General features: G+C 41.4%; 2 pseudogenes; one reads left to right on the top strand and one right to left on the bottom strand.

Annotated features, from left to right (window-relative positions):
* Positions 1–426: 426 nt before the first annotated feature.
* LOC113177057 (vomeronasal type-1 receptor 90-like) lies at positions 427–1,390 on the top strand (annotated as a pseudogene).
* A 5,828-nt stretch (positions 1,391–7,218) lies between these two features.
* LOC113177056 (vomeronasal type-1 receptor 90-like) lies at positions 7,219–8,111 on the bottom strand (annotated as a pseudogene).
* Between the last annotated feature and the right edge of the window lie 653 nt (positions 8,112–8,764).

The following is an 8,764-nucleotide window of genomic DNA, read 5'->3' as shown; positions in this document are numbered from 1 at the left end:
AGAGAGAGAGAGAATGTTTTAATATTTTTTAGTTTTCAGCAGACACAACATCTTTATTTGTATGTGGTGCTGAGGATCAAACCCAGGCCACACGCATGCCAGGATGCCAGGTGAGCATGCTACCACTTGAGCCACATCCCCATCCCAAAATGTGACAATTTTTAACGCACAGGAAATCACTTCATACTTTGCATAAAATGTAATCCAGCCATTATTGGAAAATGATGGGAAAAAGAGAGGAAAGAATGGTTTCCAGAGTGTGTCAGCAAAACTTCAGTTAGAGGGGAAAGTGGGCATTGGGCTAGGCCAACAAATTTTCCTCCTGGCAACAGTGTTGGCTGAGATGGATGAAATTTAATATTTGGGATAATGAATTTTCTTACTTTTCTCCTAAGACATGTACTCCATGATTTCTTACCCCAAAAGATGAGAAAAAAACACATGATGCATGGCATTATTAACTTAAGAAGCACCTTTTACTCTGAAGTTGGAATTAGGATCTTGGCCAACACATCCTCTTTCTGTTCCATGTCATCAAGTTCCTCTGTGACAAGAGGCTCAAGAACACAGACTGGATCATCAGTCTATTGTCCCTAAGCCACCTCCTGATGCTGCCCACCATGGGATTTCTAGCTGCAGACACTTTTACATCTCAGGGGGGCTTTGGGGTGATGTCACATTTCAATCAATTACCTACTTGTACAGGTTGATGAGGGGCCTGTCCATTTGTGCCACCTGCCTGCTGAGTGTCCTGCAGGCCATCACCCTCAGCCCCAGAAACTCCTGCTTGGCAAAGTTCAAACCTAAGTCCCCACAGGACAGTCTGAGGTCCCTTATGTTCCTGTGGGTCTTTTATATGTCCTTCAGTGCCAACTTCTCAATCTCTGCTGTTGACAACTCCACTGTAACATCACAGGGCCTTATATTCCTCAGTGACTCCTGCACTATCTTGCCCATGAGCTACCTCCTCAGGCATTTGTTTACCGTACTGGGTGCCTTAAGGGATTTCTTCCTAATAGGGCTCATGGCCCTCTCCAGTGGGTACATGGTGACCCTCTTGCATAGGCATAAGCGGCAGTGCCAGCACCTTCATGGCACCAGCCTGTCTCCAAAAGCCTCCCCAGAACAGATGTCCACCAGGGCCATCCTGGTGCTCATGGGATTTTTTGTGCTCATGTACTGTTTGGACTGCGTTGTCTCCTCCTCAAGAACCATGTGGAACAATGACCCTGTGTGCTGTTCTGTCCAGATCATGGTGTCCAATGACTATGCCACCATCAGTCCTTTGGTTTTCATCTGCACGGCAAGACAGTGTTGCCTTTTTGAAATGTTTGTGGAGGAAGGACAGTCAACGTTGAATCATTGCATGATGGATCAGTTCTTGACCTGAGCTACCGCACCGCCAAGCACTGACACATCATGGCATAGTGAGTTTGCTCTCCATGTTGGATGAATGCATAAAGTGGTTTTTAAAAATGATTACATTGAAGCTTGAAACTGAGAATAATAAGTACAGATTATTGTGCATATGGTTCCAACAAAGCTAATAACTTTATATTTTTGATTGATGTGTGAAAGGAACCCTAGGTAGTAAATATCACTTTCTTTTTCTGAATCAGTCCATACATTTATAGGTATGTGAAAGATTGCAGCAATTTTAATAAATCAAGAATCTCAGAAATCTCCTTTATGCCTAATAGATTGTAAACATCCCTTATTATAACTGCCGTCTCATCTATCAATTGAACTTTTATGAATATAACAAAAAAACGGATATAAGGACAACTACTATTATTTAAACACCATTGCTCAGGATTCCATATTTATAATAGTCAGTGATAGAGACAGTCTGATATTCCCAAGCATATGAATGTATGAAGATATGGTCTGGATATATCATGGAGTTCTACTCAACATTAAATAGGAAAAAGATTCTGATGGGGGCTGGGGATGTGGCTCAAGCGGTAGCGTGCTCGCCTGCTATGCATGCTGCCCGGGTTCAATCCTCAGCACCACATACCAACAAAGATGTTGTGTCCACCGAAAACTAAAAAATAAATATTAAAAAATTCTCTCTCTCTCTCTCTCTCTCTCTCTCTCTCTCTCTCTCTCTTTAAAAAAAAAAAAAGATTCTGATGCATAGGAAGCCACAGATGAGTCCTGAATCTATTATGTCAAGAGGGTACATGGCGACTCTCTTGCATAGGCATCAGAATCAAAACTGTATACATCTACACACAAGGGGTGGAATCTTCAGTGGTATAATATGCAAAGACCAAATATTGCATTAAATACTAAACATAGCATAAAATAGGAAGGTGAAGCTGTTGAATAAGAAACCACAGATGAATCTTGAAATCATTCAGTCAAGTTACCATCGCTCACAAAGGAATCAACGTGGTGTAAATCTACCTGTAAAAAATTGGGGTTGTATAATTTATAAAAACAGAGTGTAATATGGCGTTTTCCAGTAGTTGAGGAAGGTGTGCCCTGGGGAATTTTTATTTAATGAATTCAGATGTAAGGAGGATGAAGCACACAAGTCACACAGGGAGAACTTCCTGCATGGGTTATCTTTCCAGGATTGTTCTAATTTTTAAAATGCAGATCCTCATTTATGTCAGTTGGTAGAATTCTTAGGATTGTTTTAATATCTGATCACCTTCTGTCGCTAACTCAGAGAGCTGAAAAAATTACCAGAATAGTACAGTACACTGGAAATCTCTGTTTGGAGAAAATTGATGGAGCTTATGACTATTTGAATTTTTCTATATAGCTACATATTTTATATACTTTGATTATTATGTCAGAACCAACAGTTGTGTGAATTCAAATAGTCATAAGCTCCATCAATTTTCTCCAAACAGAGATTTCCAGTGTACTGTACTATTCTGGTAATTTTTTCAGCTCTTATGCCATATCTGGAAAATGGAGAGTTTGCTTTCATTGCATTTAATTGATTTTAAAAGTTGAGGTACCCAAATACAGCCTTGTAAAACTCTTAGAGCACATGCTACAACAACCTGTAAATCTATGCATCAGATGAAATTATATTCATGTTACTTCAAATAATGTAGTCATGTGAATATAAAATTTTTGGATAAAGCTGGGATGAGAAGAAGACATGAATTTTCAATGCTATTCAGAAATTAAGACCTCAGTTCATTGTTTTTTTTAAATGATTGGTAAGTCCTGAAAGAATGAACAAGGCTCGTTGTTGGAGAAAATGGCCATTTATTGAGAAACAGCTCTGCATATTTATAGAGCCAGGGGGTGGTTTGAGAGTTATGATAGTTTAATGGTTGAAGGCTTTGACAGTTGACTTGGGGTGCTTTCTGATTGGTGGGTAAGGATCATGTGAGTCAGCATGGCTAGTCTGATGGTTGGGTAAGAAACATGTGAGCCAGCAGGGCTAGTCTGATTGGTGGGTAAGGATCATATGAGCCAGCAGTGCTCACTATTGGACAGCTCTTCTCTGGGGATGGGGAAGTTAGTCTTTGGAGCAGGGGCCACTCCCAAAAAGTCCTATTTTTATGAAGGTAAAATTCTACAATAGCAGCAAGAACAATGAGTCACGTTTCTCCAGAGCATAAACAAGAGTGAGAGAACATTTGTAACTACAAAACCTAACTGTGTAGAACAGACGAGGTCGCACACGTCTGGAGTTATCCATCTGGGTCCAACATTTTTTGGTGGAGGATGTGTACCCAGGGGTGTGTGTCCACTGAACCACATTCTAAGTCACCCCCACCTCTTTTTAAAATTAAGAGACAGGATTGTGCTAAGTTGCTTAGGGCCCTACTTCATTGCTGAGGCTAGCTTTAAAATCATGATCCTCCTGCCTCAGCCTCCCATGCTGCTGGGATTTCAGGCATGCATCACCATAACCAGCTTCTCTCCAAATTTTCTATCACACACTAATGTATCTGTACAGCAAACCCATCAAATACATGCAACTTACTCACTGAAATATTACATGTAAGTATTTTAAAGATAGGTATGTAGCTATGTCTGGGTTAATATCTCATTTTTATTAGAAAACATTCTGGTGAATAGGAGCCTTGAATAAAATCAAGCTAAAAGAAATTGTCACACATGTCACTTCCCAGCCATGACTTTGCCACTCACACTTGTCTACCAAACAGGAGTCTAGAGGCTCAGGGACAAGATGAAATCTCCCTTCCCTCACTGCAGAGTGATCAAGGGGGCTCCTTAGCCGTGAAATGGTACCTGGAAAACATGCAGTTTCAAAAGCAAAAACTATCACATTTTATAAAATAGAGAAAGAAAACATTCTCAAAAATACTGGACCTTCCACAGAGAGTGACATAAATCATAGGAAAACTAACCTGTGCCAGGCATGGGGGTGCATGCTTATGATTTCAGCATTTGGGAGGCTGAGGCTAGAGGATAATAACTGCAAAGCCAGCCTTAGCAACTTAGTGAGGCCGTAAAAATCTTTGCAAAACCTTCTCTCTAAATAAGATTAAAAAAAGGGCTGAAGATTTGGTTCAGTGGTTAAGCACCCAGGGTTCAATCCCTGGTACCAAAATAATAATACTTTGCTGTGTCATTATCATGTAGATAAAACTCACCAAGGCTCCCTTCACCTTCTGTATCCTAAGGTAAAATGGAAAAAAAGAGATGCAGAAGATGAGACTGGTCCTGCTGTATGAATCTTTGTTCTTAGAAGAAATTAGGCAGCAAGCTCTACTTTGTGGCAAGTTCTATCTGGGAAACTCTGAAGAGCACTAGATGCAGCTTGCACCTCAGGGAGGGCACAGCCACCACCCACCAGGTGCCCTGCTGTGGCCAGAGGCTCTGTAAGATCTACAAGCTCCAGGAATATGGAGGAGGAAAACCTGGAGGAGGTTTAGGTGAATGAATAACAGCTATTCCTGAAAAACCTTGCTGACAATCATCCATTGTTTCTGAAAATTGGAAGGTTTTAAATCCAGCTCAGGGTTCACACTTCTGGCTAGACCCTAAGAATATGTGAAAATGTGTTTTCAGAAGCTGTAGAACAAAAATTACGCTACTAACAAGAAACCGCAAAGGAGCTTCACCACAAAGCTGTCAGGACTGGGAAATGCAAACATACCTGCAGGAGAATCTGTGTCCCTGAATTACTCAATAAAGACAAGTCAAGTCCAATTTGCTTAAAGGTGAAGAACATAACATGGTGCACATTTTTTCTCTGTAACTGCATTTGCATGAAAATATGTCATTAAAAAAATAAGCATGAGCCTACAGACCTGAATGGGTTGAGGTTCAACTTCTCTAAATAGTCTTCCTAACAAAATGCCTTTCAGACACATTCATCATTAGGGAAATGGGAAGGAGAATTTTTAAATGACTAATAAAAAGAGACCAGATGAATGGACACATATGTTCCTCCAGCCCAGCTGTTGGAACTCGTATTCCTGGGTCTTGGGCGGCAAACCACCAGGCTCACTTGTACTTTGGTGTGAAGGTAACCCGGACCTCTGCCCTCACACTTGGGATTTGCTGGCCAGCAGACTATGGATGGCACACTGTGGATGACACTGTGCATTTTGAACCTGTGAGATTAAATGTGGGACAAGAAAGATTTCATGAGAAGTTCAACAGACTCTTGGGGTGTGGGAAGGTGACCCCCTTTATCCATCCGTGGGTGGGTGGGCACCTGGGCTTAGGGAATCTTAGCTGTTTTCAATGGTGATATGAAAAACACAGTCTTGAAGAATCACTCTGGTGAGGATTTTATTTCCTCTGGATGTGGGATATCTGGATCCTTTGGTGGATCTATTTATGTTTCTTGAGAAGTCTCCACACTGACCCTTATTATTATTATACTAATTTACCTTCCCACAATAAATGAGCTTTTTCCCTCCACATCCTCACCAGCATTTAATTTTGCTTTTTTGTTCCTAATTAACTATCCAACTGGGAACCAGGGAACAGGTCACTGTCACAATGATTTGCCTTTTCTGGATAAATAATAACATTGAACATTTAAAAACTACCTGCTGGCTCTCCTGATCCTTCACCCCTGGGTCTATCAATTGGAAGAATTACTATTGCTAAGAATCCAACTCCATGCAAAGTCATCAACCATCCCCATCAAAATCCCACTGATATTTTTTTTCACAAAAGCAGAAAAAAATCCATCCTAATAGACATAGAAATCTTTCTTTCTTTTTATTGAACAAAAAGGAAAAAGAAGATTTTTTTTTTTTGCTAGCAAAGGAGACTGGGGTCTCCCATTTCAAAGGCTGTGATTCTGGTCATACAGATTTCTAAATTATGCCAGAGGCATCATTTCTGGAAGTCAACATTTCTGGTAGATATCAATCTACAGAGTGTGGTAGTAGCTTCAAAATCAACAAATGGAATAGAGAATCCAGAGGCAAACCCTGACAGAAATTGTCAAATGCTTTTTTGTCATGAATGCCAGACCATTCCAAGAGGAGAGGGCACCTCTTCCACCAAGCAGAGCTGAGAAACCTGAATATCCACATGCAGATAATGAAGTTAGGCCATCACTTCTAAAATTCAAAAAAGCAACTCCCAGTTGACCAAGCACTAAGTATCCAGGCTAACCCTATTAGGCCCTTGCAAAAACATAGGAGGGAACTTAATAATGTTGGATTTGACCAACATTTATACATTTATGCATATCTATAGATGTAGGGACACAGACAGATAAGGTGATAGTGGCCTCTTGGGGTTCCCTTGTCCACATCAATCAGAAATATGAAGTTCTTACTTTATCTTGGAGCATTTGGGAGGTGTTTCTCATTCACAGATTTCAAAGTAATCATTTAAAAGAGCCCACTTGGGGCTGGGGATGTGGCTCAAGAGGTAGCGCGCTCACCTGGCATGCGTGCGGCCCGGGTTCAATCCTCAGCACCACATACCAACAAAGATGTTGTGTCAGCTGAGAACTAAAAAATAAATATTAAAAAAAAAGAGCCCACTTGGGCTGGGGCTCAAGTGGGAGCACATTAACCCAGCACGTGTGAGGTACTGGGTTTGATTCTCAGCACCACATAAAAATAAAATCAAAATATTTTGTCCACCTAAAACTAAAAAATAAATATTTAAAAAAATTAAAAAGAAAAAGAAATTTAAAAAACCCACTTCCTGTATTCCTTCAACACAGAGAGCACATGCACCAACCACTCCATGGTTCATTTTGTCAAAGCTGGGCGGTGGCTCCTGCAGGGTACTGATCCGTCATGCAATGATTAAGCATTGATGATTCTTCTGCCACAAGCCTTTCAAAAAGGTAACACTTTGTTTTTCAGTGCAGATGAAAACCAAAGGACTGATGGTGGCATAGCCATTGGCCAGCATCAAACAGTCCAAACAGTACATGAGACCAAAGAAACCCAGGAGCAGCAGGATGGTCCTGGTGGCCTTCTGTTCTGGGGAGGCTTTTGGAGACAGGCTGGTGCTGTGGAGGTGCTGGCACTGCTTCTTATGCCTACACAGGAGGGTCACCATGTATCCACTGGAGAGGGCCATGAGCCCTATAAGGACGATGACAACCTGAAATGCACCCAGGACAGTAAATAAATGCCTGAGGAAGTAGCTCCTGTGTAATATTGTGCAGGAGTCACTGAGGAATATTAGATTGGGTGTCATCCCGTTGGAGTCATTGACCACAGAGATGGAGAAGTGGGCACTGAAGGACAAATAGAAGACCCACAGAAAGAGAAGGGACCTCATGCTGTCCTGAGGGGACTTAGGCTTGAACTTTGTCAAGGGGGAGCTTCTGGGAATGAGGGTGATGGCCTGCAGGACACTCAGCAGGCAGGTGGCAGAAATGGACAGGCCCCTCATCAACCTGTACTAGTTGGTGACAGATTTGCATCTGTTGTCACCCCAAAGTCCCTGTTGAGGTGACAAAGTGTCTGCAGCTAGGAACCCATGGTGAGCAGCATCAGTAGGTGGGTGAGGGCCAAGAGACCAATGATCCAGTCCATGCTCTTGAGCCTCTTGTTACAGAGGAACTTGATGATGTGGAACAGAAAGAGGAGGGTGTTGGCCACAATCCCAATTCCCACTTCAGAGTAAAAGGTGCTTCTTAGGTTAGCAACACCATTCAGCTCGGGGTGTTTTCCCATCTTTGGGGCCAAGGCACATGGAGTACATGCCTTATGAGAAAAGGAAGAAATTCATTATCATAAGTATTAAAATTCATCCATCTCAGCCAATACTGTTGCTATGAGGAAAATTTCTGGAGTCCCAATGTCCCTTTCTCCCACCAATATGCAAATTTCCATTGCAGCATCTGGAAGACATTTCTCCTCTCTAATCCCTTCATTGCCCAAACATGCCTGGATTCTATTTGATGCAAATTACCAAACTTTCCTTTAGACATTAAAAAAATGATCATATATCCTAGAAATCATTCCTTGGGATGACCTTGAGTTTTTCATGGGGATATCTTACTGCAAGGGATATTTCTTGTTCTCTTTCTATCCATCCTCATCCAGGAATATGGCATGTAAAATAAACTGTACAATATTTTGGTAAATTAAATTAATATATGTTTCATTGGAAAGAAGACCCTCCAAAGCAACGAGAGTCAGTCTCTTGGAGGACACAGATTCACATTAGCTTTCTGTTGCCTTCATTCTGGTTGGTTTAGGAACACAGGTGATTTTCTTACCACAGTCTCCCAGAAAATATGAAGAATTGCACACTCTGAAGTCAGATGGCTTGAAAGGATCAATAAGATCTGCCATTTAAAGGGTGAGTATCTGACCTCGAGAAG

Source organism: Urocitellus parryii, chromosome 7 (assembly GCF_045843805.1).
Source record: "Urocitellus parryii isolate mUroPar1 chromosome 7, mUroPar1.hap1, whole genome shotgun sequence".
Taxonomy (NCBI): Eukaryota; Metazoa; Chordata; class Mammalia; order Rodentia; family Sciuridae; genus Urocitellus; species Urocitellus parryii.
This window is presented reverse-complemented; position numbering and strand designations above follow the sequence as displayed.